General features: G+C 45.0%; 1 protein-coding gene across 1 annotated transcript in view; it reads left to right on the top strand.

The window, feature by feature from the left end:
- Positions 1-15,677: 15,677 nt before the first annotated feature.
- Positions 15,678-18,717, top strand: part of LOC108283625 (thyroglobulin) — a 180,776-nt gene continuing 177,736 nt past the window's right edge. The window contains exon 1 of the mRNA XM_037728416.1: positions 15,678-15,777. The gene's annotated coding sequence lies outside the window, so the exon portion shown is untranslated. The remainder of the gene's footprint in view (positions 15,778-18,717) is intronic.

Here is an 18,717-nt window from a genome sequence, read left to right as displayed (position 1 = left end):
CAGAGATGGATCCTTCTAATTAAGCTGGGCTTTGGTGAAGAATGGATTTGCCTGGCATAGTTGAAGGCATTCCAGGAAGAAGGGGCTGAGTGAGCCAATGCTTGGATGGAGAAGATGCTGGCTTTTTGGAGATATGTAAAACATCTGCTAAGCATAAGCTAAGTGGCAGGCTTGTTGTTCAGCTCTTTTATGTACATTTTGGATTTTTTTCTGATATGGAGTCTCATCCTGTTGTCTATATTAGAGTGCAGTGGCAGGATCTCGGCTCACTGTAACCTCTGCCTCCCAGATTCAAGCGATTCTCCTGCCTCCACCTCCTGAGTAGCTGGGACTGCAGGCACACGTCACCATACTTGGCTAATTTTTGTATTGTTAGTAGAGACGGGGTTTCACCATGTTGGCCAGGCTTGTCTTGAACTCCTGACCTCAAGTGATCCACCCACCTCTGCCTCCTAAAGTGCTGGGATTACAGGTGTGAGCCACTGCACCTGGCCCCAGTCTATGCTATTTTGCCTGCTCAATGTCTGTGAATATTACTTATTATCATCCTTATTGTACAGATGGGAGGCTTGGGAGGCTGAGAATCCAAGGAATTAGGAATTTGCTTGGCAGGGTGCCCTCAGATCTGTCTGATCTGAAATTTTTGCTCTTGGTCTCACGCTGAAAACCTCCTTATGACCCCCAGGTATGTGAGTCAGATAAGACGTGGTGATCTGTCAGAGTGGTGAAGCGTGCAGGCCCTGGTGTCCCGTCTTCCACCCACTGGCTGTGTAAACCTGAGCAAGACAGTTCGCATGTTCAGACCTTTCCTTAAATGGAAAAAGGGCATAAGAATGGGCAAACATTCAGGCTATATTGCTCTCTCTATCTATCCCTAGAAAATCTGTTTGCAAAATCATGCTCTAAAATTAATAGAGCTGATTTGAAAACTAGAGTTAGGGACAGGAAACCCAAACCATGCTGCTTTTAGGTAGATGAATGGAAAAAAACAATAACAATTCTACTTAAAAATGTTAGAACAGTTTTTAAAAAGATGTGTTGAATTTATACTAAAGAAATGCTTCAGCCAGGTGCGATGGCTCATGCCTGTAATCAGCACTTTGGAAGGCCAAGGTGGGCAGATCACAAGGTCAGGAATTCAAGACCAGCCTGACCAATATGGTGAAACCCTGTCTCTACTAAAAATAAAAATATTAGCCAGGCATGGTGGCGGGCACTGTAATCCCGGTTACCCAGGAGGCTGAGGCAGGAGAACTGCTTGAACCCAGGAGGTAGAAGTTGCAGTAAGCCGAGATCTCACCACTGTACTCCAGCCTGGGTGACATAGTGAGACTCTATCTCAAAAAAAGAAAAACGAAATGCTTCTGTAAATGCAAAACGACACCTTAGCTTGATGGGGAGGGCATAAGGAAGGGTTGAAGCTGTGGAGTTCTGGAGACAAGGGCTAGTCGCACAAAGGGAAGGGAAAACTCTGCAACTGTCACTTTGAAGATGGAGCGCCTGAGTGGGGCCAGTCCCAGGCCAGAGGAAGAATGTGGGATCATAGGTGTTGTGTACAGTGCTGAGTTCTGGCAGTTTGCTTCATTCAGCTACATCTGTCTCCACAGCATTCCTTTGATGATGTTTGGTGGCACAGGCAATGACATGCTGAGAAAACTAGGTAGATCAGGCAATGTGACCTCAGCATTACAGTGGCCAAGCTTCCCTACCATGTGTTCAAACTAATTGGTGTGACAGAAACACGTGGGATAGCAGAGTAGGGCAGTGGAAATTAAATGAAACCATGTAGGTAGAGCATGTGGCATGGTGTCTGTGTACACATTTACAGCTCAAAACATTTTTGCTGATAATAATAAACATAATAATATATGGCCATTTTCTACACATACCCTTTGGACCCTTGAAGACATGATGGGCATTTATCCTGATATCCCAGGTTTGGGGCCATGGCCTTGGCTGGCCCCGCCCTCTTCATGCACGGGCACATCCAGAAGCTTTGCAGCACAGAGAACATCTCATCTTGGCCCACAGGCTGCCTTGAGCACAGCTGCAGCTAAGTCAACAAACTGTCCTGTGAGATCAGCAAGCTCTGTCCAAGTCTGCCATGTTTTGAGGTCTTTTAAAACTTTGTTCTGTGTTTCCCCCAGGCCAAGGATCCACCACAACACTGCAGAAAACCTTTGAACCTACTGGTTTCCAAAACATGCTTTCCGGATTGTACAACCCTGTTGTGTTCTCAGGAGCCAGTCTGACCGATGCTCACCTCTTCTGCCTTCTTGCATGTGACCGTGATCTGTGTTGTGATGGCTTCATCCTCACACAGGTCCAAGGAGGTAATGCTGGAGGTGAGGGCCAGGGCCTAACAAGGAATGGGGACCACATAAGGATGCAGAAACAAGACACACAATGTGGAGCTGCATGGGGAGTACAGTGAGAGTGCCTTCACCCAAACAGAAGGCGATAGTCAAGTACATAATACACAGACGATACTCACATTCATATTCCACACCTTGCACACTGTGCTGGCCCCTTCACGCTGTAGGACTGGTTTATTCCTCACTGCTGTCTTTAGGGGACATTTTGCAAGCTCCATTTTACACATTGAGAGACCAAGGCTCAGATAATTTAAATCATTTGCTCATGGTCAGACACATTGCAAAGTTATAGAGCCAGGATTTGATCCAAAGTATGTCTTCCACAGCACCTTACTGTTACCTGTGAAGCCTGGGCTGGACATATTTGGTTGAAACATGTGTTAGCTCATTGCTATTTCCCATCATTCATTCAACAATTGAGTGCCTACTGCATACCAGGTCTTGTAATCAATATGCCTATCATTTTCAATAGCATCTCAACAGTGGGGAGGCAGGTCTGTCTATGGAAATAAACTCAAGGACTCAGCAGTATAGCCTAGTGGTTGGGAAGGGACTTTGGTTTTATGTACCTGGGTTCTTGCCCTGCTGTCAATTTCTGGCTGTGTTGGACAAGCAATCTTGGACAAGTTGCTTAAATAAAGTTGCACTTCCATTGTTTATAACATAGAGATGATGATACTCCCTATTGGACTAATTGTTATAAAAATGATGAGTGTGAAATACTGCATATAGGTTTGGCTCCTGGTGTACCATTGATTGTCTAACAGGGACTTAACTGTTTTATATAAAAGTCAACCCTATTTCTCATTAGCAGCATCAAACTGTAACTGTTTTATGTGAGATACAATCCTATTTCTCCTTAACAGTAACAAACGGTGACTGTTTTATGTGAAAACCAACCCTATTTCTCCTTAGTAGCATCACCCTGTAAGCAACTATGTGACTGGTCACATTAAATCTATGAAAAATTCTAATTAGAAAAAATTGAAATAATCTGATGTATTTTGTTATGGTTCTCACCTAAGTCAACAGGAGACTCTGATCGATCACCATGTATTTGCAAATGAATGTGCTGGGCATTAGGAACGGATGAAAAAGACTTGGGGTCTGGTTGGGGAGGCAGTGTGCACTGTGAAAGGGAAATGACCTTTACTCACTTACCCATCCCTGCTGGCATTCAGCAAACACATTTGGAGCACTACTTGGTGTCAGGCTTGATAACTAGGCAGTGTGCAATGCAAGTGCCCAATGAGGTAGAGACGTAGAAGCCTTGGAGTGTGAAGGAAGGGGTTATCTAGTGGATGGTCAGTGAAGGCTTCCTGGAAGAAGAGGAACTTGGGCCAGGCTTTGTGGGGTGAGCAGTATTTAGATGACAGGGTAAGGGGATTTGGTTCAGAGTGGGTGTCCTTGTGAGCTGAGCTAGAGACAGAGAGACCCCAACTTTTCTGAAGACTATTAACGGAGACATGGAGCTGATCAAGAAGCAGGTGTTTTTTGGTTTTACCTTCAGGGCTGTCACTGCCTCTAGCCATCTACATGATATCTCCACTAGGCTCAGGGTAGAGGGTGTCTCCTTCTGAGAAGGACTAGCCTTGCCTCCTGTGTCCAAGAGCCTCTGGTCTTACCTTGGCAGGGCCATGCCTGACATAATTTGGATGTTTGTCCCTCCTTATCTCAGTTGAAATGTGATCCCCACTGTTGGAGGTGAGGCCTAGTGGGAGGTGTTAGGTAACGGGTGTAGATCTCTCGTGAATGGTTTGGTGCTGTCCCTGAGACAGTGAGTGAGTTTTTCTTGTAAGATCCTTAAAAGTGCAGGGAAGAAGAGATGGTGTCCTGGGCTAGGGCCACAGCAGTGGAGAAGGGGAACAGAAGACAGATTCAGAGCATCCTCAGGAGGCAAATTCAACAGGACTTTGAATAGGGGGGTTGAGGAAGAGGTGCCAATGATTATTATTGGGTAACTAGCTTATTCACCTGTGTGTGGCAAAGAATAAAAGCAATCAGATGTCCAATTTGGCAATGGGAGAGGGAGATTGAGGAAGGTCATGAGTCCATGTGGGGTATCTTAAATTTGAAGTGACTTTGAGACATCCACAAAATGGCAGCCGAGTTTTTACAGGCAAAGATCCAGAGCTAAGAAGGGAAGTGTGGGTGGAGATAGAAATGTGTGGATTACAGTTTATGGGATTTTCTAGGAGGAGGGTGCAGAATGAGGAAATAAAGGGGGATGGAGCCCATCTTGATGCGCAGCTATGTAACAGGTAGAGAATCTGCAAAGAGATGGAGAAGGAGCAGCCAGAGAGGGAAGAGGCAGCTAGGATAGTGGATCCTCGTGAAAGCCAGGGTGGGAGAGCGTTGCATGGTGAGGAAGCTGTCAACAGCCTTGAGTGCTGCTGAGAGTTCAGACAAGGTGATTCCTGAAAAATGCTGAGTTTAGCTCACAGTGGTCAAGGGTGGCTAAAATGAGAATTTTTTTGGAAGTGGTGGGGAGGGAACACAGATTAGAATGAGCTGATTTCTAAAATTCCTTTTAGATTTAATGCTTGTGATTATGTGATGTGAATTCCTGTCAGTGTTTAGATAGGAAAAATATGTTAAATGCACAGACACACACGATAGGAAAAATATGTTACGTGCACACACACACACGATAGGAAAAATATGTTATATGCGCACACCCCCCCCATATTTGTCTTGATGTGTATCTATATTTAGAAACACCGTAACTCAAATCCAGGATTCCTCTTTGAACTAAATGTATTTTCTGAGGATACCACAATTTCCCCAGATGCATGATTAGTCACCACACCATGTGATTTTTCAAGCTGGAAAGGTTGATTTCATTTTCCTTAGGATCATATATGGAAGAATGTTTTTGTTCCATGGAGCGGTAAGCCCACAAAATCCTTTTTTCCATGATATTTCTGGCTAGCAGCTTGCTTGCTTTTCTCTCCAAGTTTAACCTGTGATCTGTGAATTACATTGAACCAAACACCCACCTCTCAATCCTGAAAGTCCAGCTTTCTTTGAGAAACACCTAAAGTATCGGGCAGATGTTTTCCCCAGTCTTGTCCAGTGGGCACATCTGGAGTTTTAACTAATGAAGCTTTGGCTGGACCTGCTGATGACCAGGAACAGAATCTCACTACATCCTTTACCAGAGCCTGGAAAGTCATTTAACTATGGTAGATTTCCCTCCTTTCCTTTCTTCCCCCACAGCAAGTCTTCAGCCTCCTCCAACCTCCACCCCTCCATGGCTTTGTTTCCACTGAGAGTTATTAGTAAAAATTCATGGGGCTTCTGAACTACATTTTAGTGGAGGCTGCTTGGAAGTGGGGCTCTGAGGGCCTTGAGTGGCCTCAGGGTCACGGGAGTGTAACTGAAGCTAAGCTGGCAGTATGTGACCAGCAAAGTGACTCCCAGCTTCTCCCTGGCCCCCACCTCTCAGGCACAGCCTTCTCTGGGACATTTGGCACTAGTTAAAGAAGAAGGCTGCATGGGTTTCTCTACTGAGGTCTGAGAGCAAAAGGAAAAATGCACCCTGCCTCCTGTTCATTCCATCATTCTGTTTCCTGGCTTTTGAGCGAGCCAAACCGCAGTGATCAGCCTTCCTCGAACTCTCCCGGGCTCTGAGTGTGCCCCTTGCTGGTGCTGCCCTCACGCTCTGCAGCTGGCCCTCAAGCCTGCACTTTGCTAAGGTTCTTGCTGCCTGCTGGCCATTCTACCATTTCTCAGCTCCTGGAAAAATCATTCTTCCTTTCTGTGCCTCAGTTTCCCATCTGTAAAACGAGGTGGTCTAACTAGGTCAACATTTCTCCATGATGCTCTTTGCAAACGCTTATGCCCAAATGCACGCCCCCCCATACACGTGACCTACCAAGTCAGAAACTCTGGCTGATACCTAGAAATGAACATCTTCAGAATGCTCCCCGCATTTCTGATGTCATCAGTCTAAGCACCCTTGTTCAAAAACCACCACATCAGATGACCTCAAAGGCCGTTTTAAAAAAATTTAGAGATGCTACTGCTGCTGGTTTTATAACTACTGCAGTTTTATAGTGGCCAGCCGAAGGGAAAAGGACACAATGTGAAATTCTTAAGCCAGACATCCATGAGTCACCTACTGTGGGGAAATTTTGGAGATAGAATCATTTAGAACTAGATCCGGATTGGACATAAATTAGGAGGTTAGAATGAGGAACGGAGTAGGAGTTGTGAGATAATATATTGCCCTTTTTTTCCCCCCAGGAGAGCCTGAGAAATTCCACTACCTAAAAGGTTTATTTATCCAAATGGCATAGATATAAATTATAAATCTAAATACACTCAAGCAGCTTACTTAACTTATATGAGACTCAGTTTCCTCTTCGGTAAAATGGAGATCATAATGTCTATAAGAATTAATGGAATTAATATGCTTAAAGAACTTATCATAGTGGCTGGCACATAGCAGATATAAAAAACATGGGAGTTATTTGAATGTATCCAACTAAAATCACTATCAAATTCCATTAGTGTGGGAGTAGGTCTTCCTGATGCTAAACAAAGTTATAATTTTAGAGTAGCTTTTTAAAATTGAGAGTCAGAAGACATATTCAAGACAAGAGAGTCCAGTGTCATCTCCCCTAATTATAGATTTCTCTCCACACATCCTAGGCATATGGACACACAGTCTCTGCTTAGATACGTCCAAAGATGAGGAGCTTAATTCCTAGTAGGGACGTTTGTGTCATTGGTGTATAGGTCTTTGTTTTTAATAGCTTCTTACTCCATCTCAAAAAAAGAATAGTTTCTTACTTTGAATCTAAATACTCATTTATGAGACCCTTCAAGATTGATCTTGTGTGTGTGTGCGTGTGTGTGTGTGTGTGTGTGTATGTGCACGCACACATGCACATGTGAGAAAGGGGGAGCGAGTGAGCGAGAGAGAGAGAGACAGAGAGAGAATGAACTAAATGAGGCAGATGGGGAGGAGAAAAAGGAGGAGGAAAATGAAGCAGCAGTAGCTCCGAAAAGTCACCCTGTTCAGCAGGCGTAGACCGTGGTGACTGAGGATCCTGGCAATGATGCACCCAGGAGGTTGGAGATGCTGTGAATGCTGTGGATGCCACAAAGAAGGGGTCTTATGGGGAGGGAAAGGATCAGCAGACTTGAAGGTGGCCCTCCCCTTTAAAATTTGGCAAGAAGACAACTACAGGACACTCAGGCAGGACTGTCTCAATTTAAAACCAGATTCTTGAGTTCTAGTGCCCATGTCTTCTCCTGAGACGCTGTCACCTAGCTTCATCTGCAAATGCTCTCAGGGCACAGAGAAGAGTCTCTAAAGCGCCCCCTCCCTCACATTGACCTCTCCGCCCTCTTGTGAACCTCAGGTGCTATCATTTGTGGGTTGCTGAGCTCACCCAGTGTCCTGCTTTGCAATGTTGAAGACTGGATGGATGCCTCTGAAGCCCGGGCTAATGCCACATGTCCTGGTGTGACATATGACCAGGAGACCCGCCAGGTGACATTGCGTGTTGGAGGCCAGGAGTTCATCAAGAGTAAGTCTTTGCCATTTGTCCGTATTCCTTCAAAATTACTGTTCCCACCAGCAAGGCCCTCTGCTACTTTCTTATGAGCTCTCCCTGTGGCCTGAGGAAATTACGCCTCTGAAAAGAGAACTACCAGTCACGCTGCATGGAAACAACCCTAGCATCTCAGCAGAACTCCATGGGAAGCATCCATTTAGCTCTCCCACTGCAGGTAGACTGGGGGACAGCCAAGTGGGACAAGTCTGCTGTTCTCAAGAACCTTGGGGTCAGCTGGCAGTTGGTGGATCTCGTCTAGTCTTGGCTGGTGCATCTGGGCCCTGCCTTATGAGTTTCTCATCCTCCTCTGGAGGAACATACTCTTCTCTAGGTGGCAGAAGCAGGAACAAGGAGAAACAAGCAAGGCCTGTGCTGTTGGAACTCAGATCTATCACGTTGCCATTTCTGCCTCATCCTATTGGATAAAGCAAATCCCATGGCCAAACAAGAGACAAAGGGCAGGAAATACACTCTGCCCCTTTAATGGGGGGAACTGCAAAGTCATGTGCAAATTGTATGACTACAAAGAAAACTGGAAAACTGGAGCCCAAAATTCAGTCTGTCCCCCAAACTAATGCCCATCCAGGCATATTTCCCCTTCTGTGAGTTAAGAAATTCCAGATTGTACCAACTGTGCTACACGCTCTAATGGTGGGTGCAAGGGACTGTGGGCTCCATTACATGGGCCCAACTCACAGAAATAACCATTGGGCTTTCTCCTTCTCCTTCTTTCTTTTGGAAGCTTTTCTGACCTTTCTTTTCTATGAACATGTAAGCATTACGGTGAGGCTGCATCTCTGCGATCATCTGTCCCAGCCTCTCGTTTTCCAGAGATGGGCAGTTAGTGCGTGAGGCCCCCAGCCAGTGGCATCTTCTCTCCACCTTCACAGTCCTGCACTACCTCTCCCAGCAGACGCCTGTCAGGAAAAAGTGGATGCCCACTGTATGCTGGGCTAGGGACTGGTCAGCCAGGTACTACTGATGTGATCAGGAAGGACAGGACCAGCACCACCAACACCACCATCAGTGGGAACTGGTTAGAAACGCAGAGTTTCAACCCAGCCCCCAGGGTGGGCCCCAGGAATCTGTATTCTAACAAGTGGTCCAGATAATGCTTATGGACACTGAGGGCTTGAAAGTTTCCTTCCATCCTTGAAAGTCTGAGTTATGATGAAGATGGGGCCAGCTGCTCTCTTCCCTCTTCCTGCTCCAGAGTGGAGTTAAGGGGAAGCCCTCCTCCTCATTGTCTGTTTATCTGCCAGCACATGAACTGGGAAAGCACCACAAGGCTCCCACTCTGCCTTCTGAGTTGAGAGCAGTGAAAGCATGTGCAGATGCTGACCAGGTAGGCTGAGCACCTGATGTGAGTGGGTCAAACGGGTTCCCCGTGGGAACCTTTGGGTGCTTATGTTGCTGCAGGAAGTGATCTCCCAAAGACTGGCAGAAGCTTTCTCCAGGAAACTTCTGGGGAAGCTTCTGAGACTCACATCTTTATATCCTGCATTTCTCAGGGTTCCAATGGCAGAGCATTCAATGTCACCTCCTCCAAAAGCCCTCCCTGACTACCCACAGGGCTTATTGCTTCCTCAACTGCAGGGCTTCATGGATGCTCTACCCATTCCTTTGCGAGGGAGTGGAGTCAGCAGCGTGCCACCGTTGCCCATTTGCCTGTCTGTGGCAAGTGTGTCTGTGATGTTAGAGCCTAGCTTTGGACACTAATTGTGTGATCTGGAGTAGGTCAATGAATGTTTTCAGGCCTAATTGTCTGTCTATATAAAGAGAGTAATACCCATACCCATCTCACAGGATTGTGAGGATGAAAGGGGAGGGTATAACAAAAACTAAGGATAATAGAAATGACTTCTGTAGCACACCCTCTGAGGCAGCCCTGCTCTGAGGCCTTGACCGGCACTCACAAGTCCTCAGCACAGTGCTTCAGGGAAGGCACTTTCATTGTCATTGTCCCTGTTTGCCCGCTGAAGACACTCTGCTGTTAGGTGACTTCCCTAGGTCTTAGAGCTTGTAAATAAGAGTGCTGGGATCTGAAACCAGGCATTCTGGCTCTTACACTGCCTTCTTAACCACTCCCCTTGCAGGTGAGGAAATTAGCAGAGTTCCTGATCTGTGGTATTGATATTAGATGATATTATCATTATTTTAAAATTTGTCATTGTTTTCTGTCATATTTGAAGAACTGAACTGTATTTCATTAATTTCTGGATTCATACCATTGAGCATAAAAAATGGTATATATATATATATATATATATATATATGCCATATGTGTGTGATTGGTTGGTTGGGCGTGCATTTGTTTGCTGGGGGCTGATATTAGAAGTCAGTCCTAACCATAAAAAATGGCCATATATATATCATATATATATATGGCCATTTTTTATGCTCAATGGTATGAATATACATATATCTGTGGAGTGCATGGTTACCAAAGTCTGAAAAAAATATTGCAGAATTTGGTGGAATTCCATGAAGCATAAATAATTTGTTTTGGGGTAAATACAATCAAATCACTTATTGAAATGATGGCTAGTAAACACATGGCATTCATTACTCCAAGAGGTAGCACAGGGTGAACGCAGGCATTTCAAGAAAGACATATGATATATTCAGGGCCATAAATCCAGAGTGAATTGCTCAACCCAGAGCGTGTGCTTGGTATGTGCCCAAGAAATGAGGCTGTGCCCTTGTCTGGCCTCCCGGGGAAGAAGTGATCACCAAAGGACTTTGGTAATGTCTGTTTTTTTTCAGTGCCTTATGTGTGTGGGTGTGTATTCTGGGGTGAGGGTGTGGCTTTAAGCAGTGTGCGCTGTGATGGGGAATTCAGGCAGTCTTGATATTCCAATTTGGAGGTTGCACTATATAAAGACTGATTAGGAGGCTCCCTCCAATTGAAGGCAACAGGACACAGATCTTTCCTTTTCAAAATAAGAGGTCAGCCTTTTAGTGTGATTAACCCCTGGGGGTGAGAGGGAGGTGGTGCAGTACTTTAAATTCTTACTACAGTGTGAAGAGCTGATAGATACCCTTTTCTATCAACAGATATTGAAGGAGGAAAAGAGGCAGAGGATTCTGGGTATAGGAACAGTTGCAGGGGAGGGCGTGGAATGATTTGAAAGAACATGGGGAGGTGCCAGTGACAATAAAGACAAACTCCATTCCCACTAAATTTGGTTGAGAACTGGCCTCTTCCTCCCAGTGTAACAATGGGGTGGATGGTTGTGAAGACAGACTCTGAATCAGGCCCTGGAATTTGAATTCCACTGTGAATGTGTCCTCACCGTGTGGCCCTTCTAGGCTTTGGTCTTCCCAATTATACAGTGAGGATAATGATGGCCTCTGACTCTCCAGGTAGTTGTGAGGATGCAGAAAGAATATGTGTGGAACAGCAGAGTGGTGCTGAGCGGGGCAGGCTCGCAGTGAACACTGAAGATGGGGCACAAGGGGTGGGAGTGAAAATGCCTGGAATTGAGCCTGGCTGTTTCCCCTAGCTCTGTGGCCTTATTCAGGACACTTGACCACCTTCAGCATCAAGGCCTCCACTGTGCAATGGGGGCACTTGTTCACAGATTACTGAGTGAAGTGATGGCATGCGCTATAGCCCTCGAAGAATGCCTTGTTCTCTGGTCCCTGGTTCCCTGACAGCACACCCAACAGGGGCACCCATGGGACTTCTAGGTGCAGACATCTGTTTTCATTGATCAGTTCACTGGTACTGTCAGGCTCTGGTTCAACAGGTGACCTGGGTAATGGAGAGTAGCATTTATTTATAAAGGAAAAATGAATTGATTGCCACCAGGTGTAGCAAGTTACAACCCAACAGAACACAAATTCAAGTAGTAAGTATATCAGTATCTGCACTGCATTATACAAAGTGCTTTCACGTACAACTCAATCGATCCTTTGGGCACTCTGGTGAGGCAGTTGGTTATATCGAAATTTCACTCATGAGAGTGAAGTTTGGAGCTATGACATGACATACCCTGAGAAACAATCTTTACGTTAGTGCCATGGCCGGGGCTCAAGGCTTCAGCTTTGGAGACCACTGCTGTCTTGTGGAAGCTTTCCACCCACCCCCCGCTGCCACCTTCTACTTCCACAATCCTGCGTGCAATTTACTGGAAGTGGAAAGTGCTTTGGAGTTTTCCTTGTTATTGTGCCAGAAAATTAAGGCGTCTCCAGTAACTGAGAGTGTCACTCCTCAGACATCACTTTGGGGCCAGCTATGCTCTGGATATTAGGTATTAATGCCGGCTAATGGGATATTCCACTTCAAGGATTTTACAGGGCTGCTGGGAGAAGAGAACAGAAGATTCAGAAAAGCTGTAGGGTCAACTGTGAGTTGCATAGGGGAGCTGGGAGATGCGCAAACAGCTGTGGAGGAGGGAAGCCCTCCCCCATGGGGAAGCAGCCCTTGTGTTCCCTCCTCCCTCCCTCCCATCCTGAGCACCTGCTGTGTGGGTGTGAGGATGAGGTGACCAGGCCAGGTCTGGAAGGCAAAGATGGGGAGAGTGGCTTCTGGTCTGAAGGAGCTCACAAGGTAGATGGGGTGAGAGACGCAGAGATTATTAAATACAGCAGGCCTCTTGTTTGCCCATCTTAGTGGACTGACGAGGATTGTAGAGACATGAATGTCCCCTTAGCATATCCCTTCCTGTTTGGTAAAAGCCTCCTTCAGGTCACTTGTCCCATAGAAGTTAGGACTGACTTCTAATACTAGCCCCCAACAAACAAATACGCCCCCAAACAACCAATCACACAAAACATTTGGAGGCCATTTTTATCTAATTTGAAGATACAGCACCTTTGGCTATGAGGCTTCACTTTCCTGCCATCAGCAATGAGTGATGGCTGAGAATATGAGATTTTACTTCGCCTTGGTGCCTGGGTTGATGTGTGTTCTCCAGAGAGAAATCCACACAGGAAGCTGGATCTCCCAAATTTCCAATGAGCATCCCTGAGTGTATTTGACTATTTGCCGTTGCTTGGGTCAACATTTTTATTTCTCAGAAAAACATCTTAGAAAGCTCTGGGACTGCATATGACTAGTTTTTGAGAAATCTTAAAGTGCAAATGAATGGAAAACAGGCAGAATAAATGTCCCCTAATGCCACACAGATGTAAAGTTTGATAGAAGAGAAAAGCCTTGGCAGAAATACTACTAGGTTCATCCTGGATTCAGATGGCTTAATGTTCAGTGATTGTGAGGCTTTGCCTGATGCCTGATGTTCAGTTTGTAGGGGGTGTTTTATGTCAGTGATTGTCATTATCTTGGGATGCCAGGACCTCACTGGAGAAACTTACAATACACCTGTGGTACTCATTGCAACCAGATGCATCCAGATTGGATGGCTGATGAATGCCTAGAAGTAGGATGGGCCATTTAAAAAGGGCCCTATCAGTTATTAGTTACTGTTGTCACAGACTGTGCGTTGCCATGTGCTTAGTGCTATGCTTTGTGTCTCAGTTTAGAGTTTGGATTCTCCCAGAATCAACCATGAGACAAAGATTCAGGAGCATCATTTAAATAGGAAAGACAAGGAATATGAACAGAATCTCAGGGGAAGTAGCAGAGAAGAGACAACAGCCAAGAAAGGGTGGAGTTGTAAGCTGTTGTAATTCCCTGAATCAGTGCAAAACACACTTCAGAATGACCCCACCAGCTGAGCCAAGGAACAGGATGTGCACCCAGCAGTGCTGCAGAGGACTTGGCTGACAATTGCAGGGAGAGCAGCAGCTCCCGACCCGTCCATCCTGCCACTGTGCCAAGGGCAGCTGTGGCTTTCTGCAGCTCCCTCAGAGCCCTGGGCATAGACCAGCAGTTCATGTTGCATACGTAATTTCTACTCATCCTCTAAGGCCTGGAGAGTAAATGGCATTTTCTCCATGTACTGAGGGAAAGAGTAAAGCATAGGTACTCAGGGGAATGTCCTTAAGGTTATTCAACTCACCAGTGGCACAACTCAGGTTTCCTTTATGCCATGATCATTTATTCAGATCTGCTTCATGCTGGGAAGTGGGATGTAGAGATCCTGATATCTGCCTCCTGTTAAGGAAGCTCACTGTCTAGGAGAGGGGTGAGGGAAACACATGACCTCCTGGGGCAAGTGCCATTGTATTGGTCCAGCTGACCAGGCCTCATTTCCCCTGGGCCTGGGCACCATCTGCTGGAAAGGAAGGACCCTGAGAGACTCCATCCTTATAGACCTACAGCAACCATTCTGAACCTCCTAACCCACACTGGAGGTCCAGGAGTGTCAGCTGATTCTCTGTAATAGTCATCTTTAATGGCTGGAGGTCTTTCCCCCCACAACTCACTGGTGGATTGAATGAAACAAGTCTCCAAATTCTGCCACACATCCAAGCAGTTATTAGCAAATAGGCCCAGTAACTGTCATGACCTGTCACCTGTTCAGTGGGCCCAGTGAGGCCCCAGCTTGCTATCCTTGGCACCTTGTTGGATAGGTTTATTTAAGACAGAACCAATACTATTCTCACAGCTGAACTCAACTCACCTTCTCTTCAAAATCAAATGAACAAGAATCCTTCAGATCAGTGACCGATCACAGACCCATTGTGAATCAAGCCACAGCTCTAGGGCTGTTGGGTTCAGAAATCTGTCACAATCTCTTCCTGCCAGCATAGGAGTGACACTGCAATACATTTAACCAAGCCATGTGTTTTGAATGCTATGAATCTGACCAATAAATATGTGCCTCTTTCCAGCATTCATTATGCTAATGAACAAAGCCCGGTGGTGGTGGTGGTAGTATTAACTGGGGATAAAGAGTTGATGTATCTGTGACTTCTTCCTGGAGGTGGGGCTCCTGGACAGCAGCTTTTCCCTGCCACATGACCACTCCTAGAATGTGCTTTTCCATTAGGATCCTGCCTAGTTTAATATGAGGGCGTGGATTAAAACTGATTGCCACAGATGCAGCACATGATCTCTGCGGAAGGTTTTTGAATAAAGACCACGTGACACTCAGCAGTGCTGGAGAATCAGGCTCAAAACCCAAGTTCTTGGTGTGTTTGTGCTCCTGCAGCCTTGATCACAGGGGCAGTGACCCAGAATCAGGGGCTGGAGGCCGGTGTGTGTAGCAGGGATATTCTAACTCAGTTATTGTGGAAGAAATGAACTGTTATCATTTATCAGGGAAGAGGAGGAACGATGCTTGCTTGTGTTCTGTGTACCTTCTTACGGTCATCAATATTCTATTAGGGAAATGTTGGGGAATAGAGTCAAGAGTCAGAAGTCTGATTAGGAAAACTAATGTGGGGCTAACCTTATGTGTGGGAGGACGACGTTCTGTGTTTATTCGGTGGGCTCTGAGTATCATTCATTGTTTTGTTTTCCCTCCTTTATTTATCCTTGCATTTACTTAGGCACTGAATGCCAGTTCTGTGCCAAGAATTGTGCCGGGGGAGTGGGAGATATAAAGAGGGGATTTACCATGTATGCAAGAAGCTGGATAATAACCACCAGCCATGAGGAGAGAGAAAGAAGATCTCTGAGTACTGCAAACTCAAAGGAGGGGGGCGTATGACCAGCTGGAGAGCTCAGGGAAGCCTTTCAGCAGGTGGTGATGCAGAACTTGATTCTTAAAGAATGAGTAGAGGTCAATCAAGTGAAAGAGAACAGGGTTCTAGGCAGAGAGAAAAATATGTGCAATGATGCAGAGGCCTGACAGCAAGCATTCAGTGTGACTGGGGAGGTGGGCACTTTAGAGACAGAGTAGAGGATAAGGCTGGTCAGCTGTCATGAGCCAGATTGCAAGGAGCTGAATTCTGACATCTCTGTAGCTACTGCAGGACCAAAGGTAGGTTTGCCTTTCTGGATGAATACCTGGGGGCTGTGTCGCTGAGGGATGGGTGGAGGCCAAGGTCAAGGCTGGGGTGGGGATCAGCTAAAGCCTAATGAAGTTAGGAGATGTGGTAAGGCCTGAGCTGAGAGGGAGGGTTCAGAGGAGAGGAAAGAGTAAAGAACAGTTTAGGAAGTAGTCTGAATGAATGTGCAGACCAACGGAGAGGGAGGAGCCAAGGACGACCTGAGAAGAAGGTGGCCCTATTAACTGATTTAGAAAGCAGGAGGAAGTGATTTTGGATGTAGAGATGGGAATGGGCAACATTCTTTCTTTTACCCCAGTATTCTCTATGTATCCTATGGAGACTTGGTAATCATATGAATTTTGAAGACCACCAAGGGGTTATAAAACTTTCCTTGTGGTGATTGACAAGGGTGCTTCCCAGGACACAGTAATCTCTGTAGATGCTGGTCAAGTGACTTTCTGGACCTACCAAGGTGCTCTACGTACATGTGCTGAGTTTAGTTGAATTCCATTGGATTAAATTGTGTTGAAACAGGCAAAAACCAAGGATGAACTTAACACAGCATATTTCTCAGGCTGGCAGACCCAGGGCTCTGTTGCCTTGAGATGGACAGAGTATATAAGAGTGTCTGCTTCCTATCACAGTTCAGTACATTCTGGGCCAAAAAAACAGTCTTAAACTGATGTGCACCTGCAGGAAGCACCCATTTGTCTCTGGGTGATAAAAGGGGCACCTATCGTTTTTGACATTATGTAAAGCAGGGCACATATATGAACAAAAGTAAGAGTCCCAGAGAGACTCACCACCAGCTCACCCCAAGTCAGTCACTGAGACTGCTGAGAGGTCAATACCTTCCTCTTGGCATTTCCTAAGGAATACTGCTCTTAGGAAGGTGCAGGCATGGGGATGTGACCGAATTTGTATTTGTATTGAGGGACTATAACCGAAAGGCCCCAAATTATTTCATAGTAAACTACACACACATACACACACACACACACACACACACACACGCATGCACGCACACACACACATATATTATTTTTCCACAGGTTATTGGGGTAAGGCGGTGTTTGGTTACATGAGTAAGTTCTTTAGTGGTGATTTGTGAGATTTTGGTGTACCCGTCACCTGAGCAGTATCCACTGCACCCTATTTATAGTCTTTTATCCCTTGCTCCCTCCCACCCTTTCCTCCAAGTCTCCAAAGTCCATTGTATTATTCTTATGCCTTTGCATGCTCATAGCTTGGCTCCCACATATCAGTGAGAACATATGATGTTTGGTTTTTCATCCTGAGTTATTTCACTTAGAATATTAGTCTCCAGTCTCATCCAGGTCACTGCGAATGTATCTCATGGTAAACTACTTAATGTGGTCATTGGCTTCAGCCTTAGACTTGAGACCAATATAATACTCTAGAGGTAAATATTGTTTCTTTAACTTTTACAGGTTAAATAAGAATGGTAGTGCATGACCTAAAGTATTTTAAAAAGCTTATTTGTTTTACATCTGTATTACGTATTACCTATGTGAATATATAGGTTATATCTATAGTTGTATCTCTTTCTATGTACCTACATATAGTCTGTCTGTCTGTCTTTCTTTCTTTCTTTCTTTCTTTCTCTCAAGAATCAGTATATCGATAGATTCGAGTATAAAAAGATTTAAAAAAATAAATTATCTAATGTCCCTCATGACAAGTCTAATGCCCCATAGCCTGACCTTTGAAATAATCAAATGATACTATCATGAGGAGAGAGTGAAAATGGAACACAGATTGAGCAGTGCCCAGTCACTGGATCTGTGTTGTTGCAGTAGGAGTATATGGTAAGGTCTCCTCTGCAGTGTGGAGAACAAGTCCAGGAATTGCAGATCCAAGTCCACATCTCTCAGATGGCATAGGTGTTCACTTGCCCAAATTTTTATAAATAACTTTTACCTGCTAAAGAAGGTTATGACAGAATTTTGAGTGGCTGCTTTAGAGAGACATCCCAGCATTGCAAAGTCTGAGAAGTTCTAGCACCATTGTTTATTCCCATTTCAGAAGTAAAATCAGATGGAAGTGCAATGCGGTATTTTTGGCTCACCTCCATGTCCTAGAACATGGTCAGCCCTGGGGGGGACTTGTCACTTGGATGGCCAAGTTTTCCAGAGAGTTCAGTCCATACATCTTTAAACACAACACCTTTAACATTTTTGCCATGTCAGATGGACAGAATTCTGAAGTACAGCCAGGTACTTCAAAAAGACATTTTGACCAATGAAGGACCACCTATGTAATGCTTATCCCATTAGACTATAATAGAGAATAAGACTATAAGATTAATCTATAAGATTATAATGGATGATAATAGAAACCTAATACATAGCACTTGCTACTGGCATTCCATATTAAGTAGGGGAAATGATTGCTATTCAGTAATGATGCTAGGACATTTTGTTTTTAATATGAAAAAATATGTAAATAAAAGTATAGAGACCATCTTTGCTTATGTAAGTGCACTCTATGATCACACAAAATTGCATTTCTCTGAACGTATTCTGGTTGTTAAGAGATGCACAGCTGTATATTATCCTCTCCTTAGTGTGGTGGTGAGGAAGGAGTATGGAATTTGAAGCCAAACAGACAAGGCTTAAATTCTTGCATTAACCTTTCTTGACTTCAATTCGTTTACCTGGAAATCGGGAACCTTACTTTACAGCACGCCTGTGAGTTTTAAATTAGGTACTAGATGGGGATTTTCATGCAAGCTTGTATAATACACCATTTGTTCTTGTTCTGTTTTGTTTTGTTTTAGGTTTTTAGTAGTCTGACACCATGGTTTTTAGTTTCTGTCTTTAATGATAAGCGAAAAAGAGTGATGACGAAGGGGCTTTACTGGCCAAATTAGAAACAGAAACTAAGAACCCATGACTGTATTCTCTCTC

The sequence above is a fragment of the Cebus imitator genome, unplaced genomic scaffold (assembly GCF_001604975.1).
Source record: "Cebus imitator isolate Cc_AM_T3 unplaced genomic scaffold, Cebus_imitator-1.0 Scaffold13, whole genome shotgun sequence".
Taxonomy (NCBI): domain Eukaryota; kingdom Metazoa; phylum Chordata; class Mammalia; order Primates; family Cebidae; genus Cebus; species Cebus imitator.
Note: the sequence above shows the minus strand (reverse complement) of the source record. Positions and strands in the feature narration are given on the sequence as shown.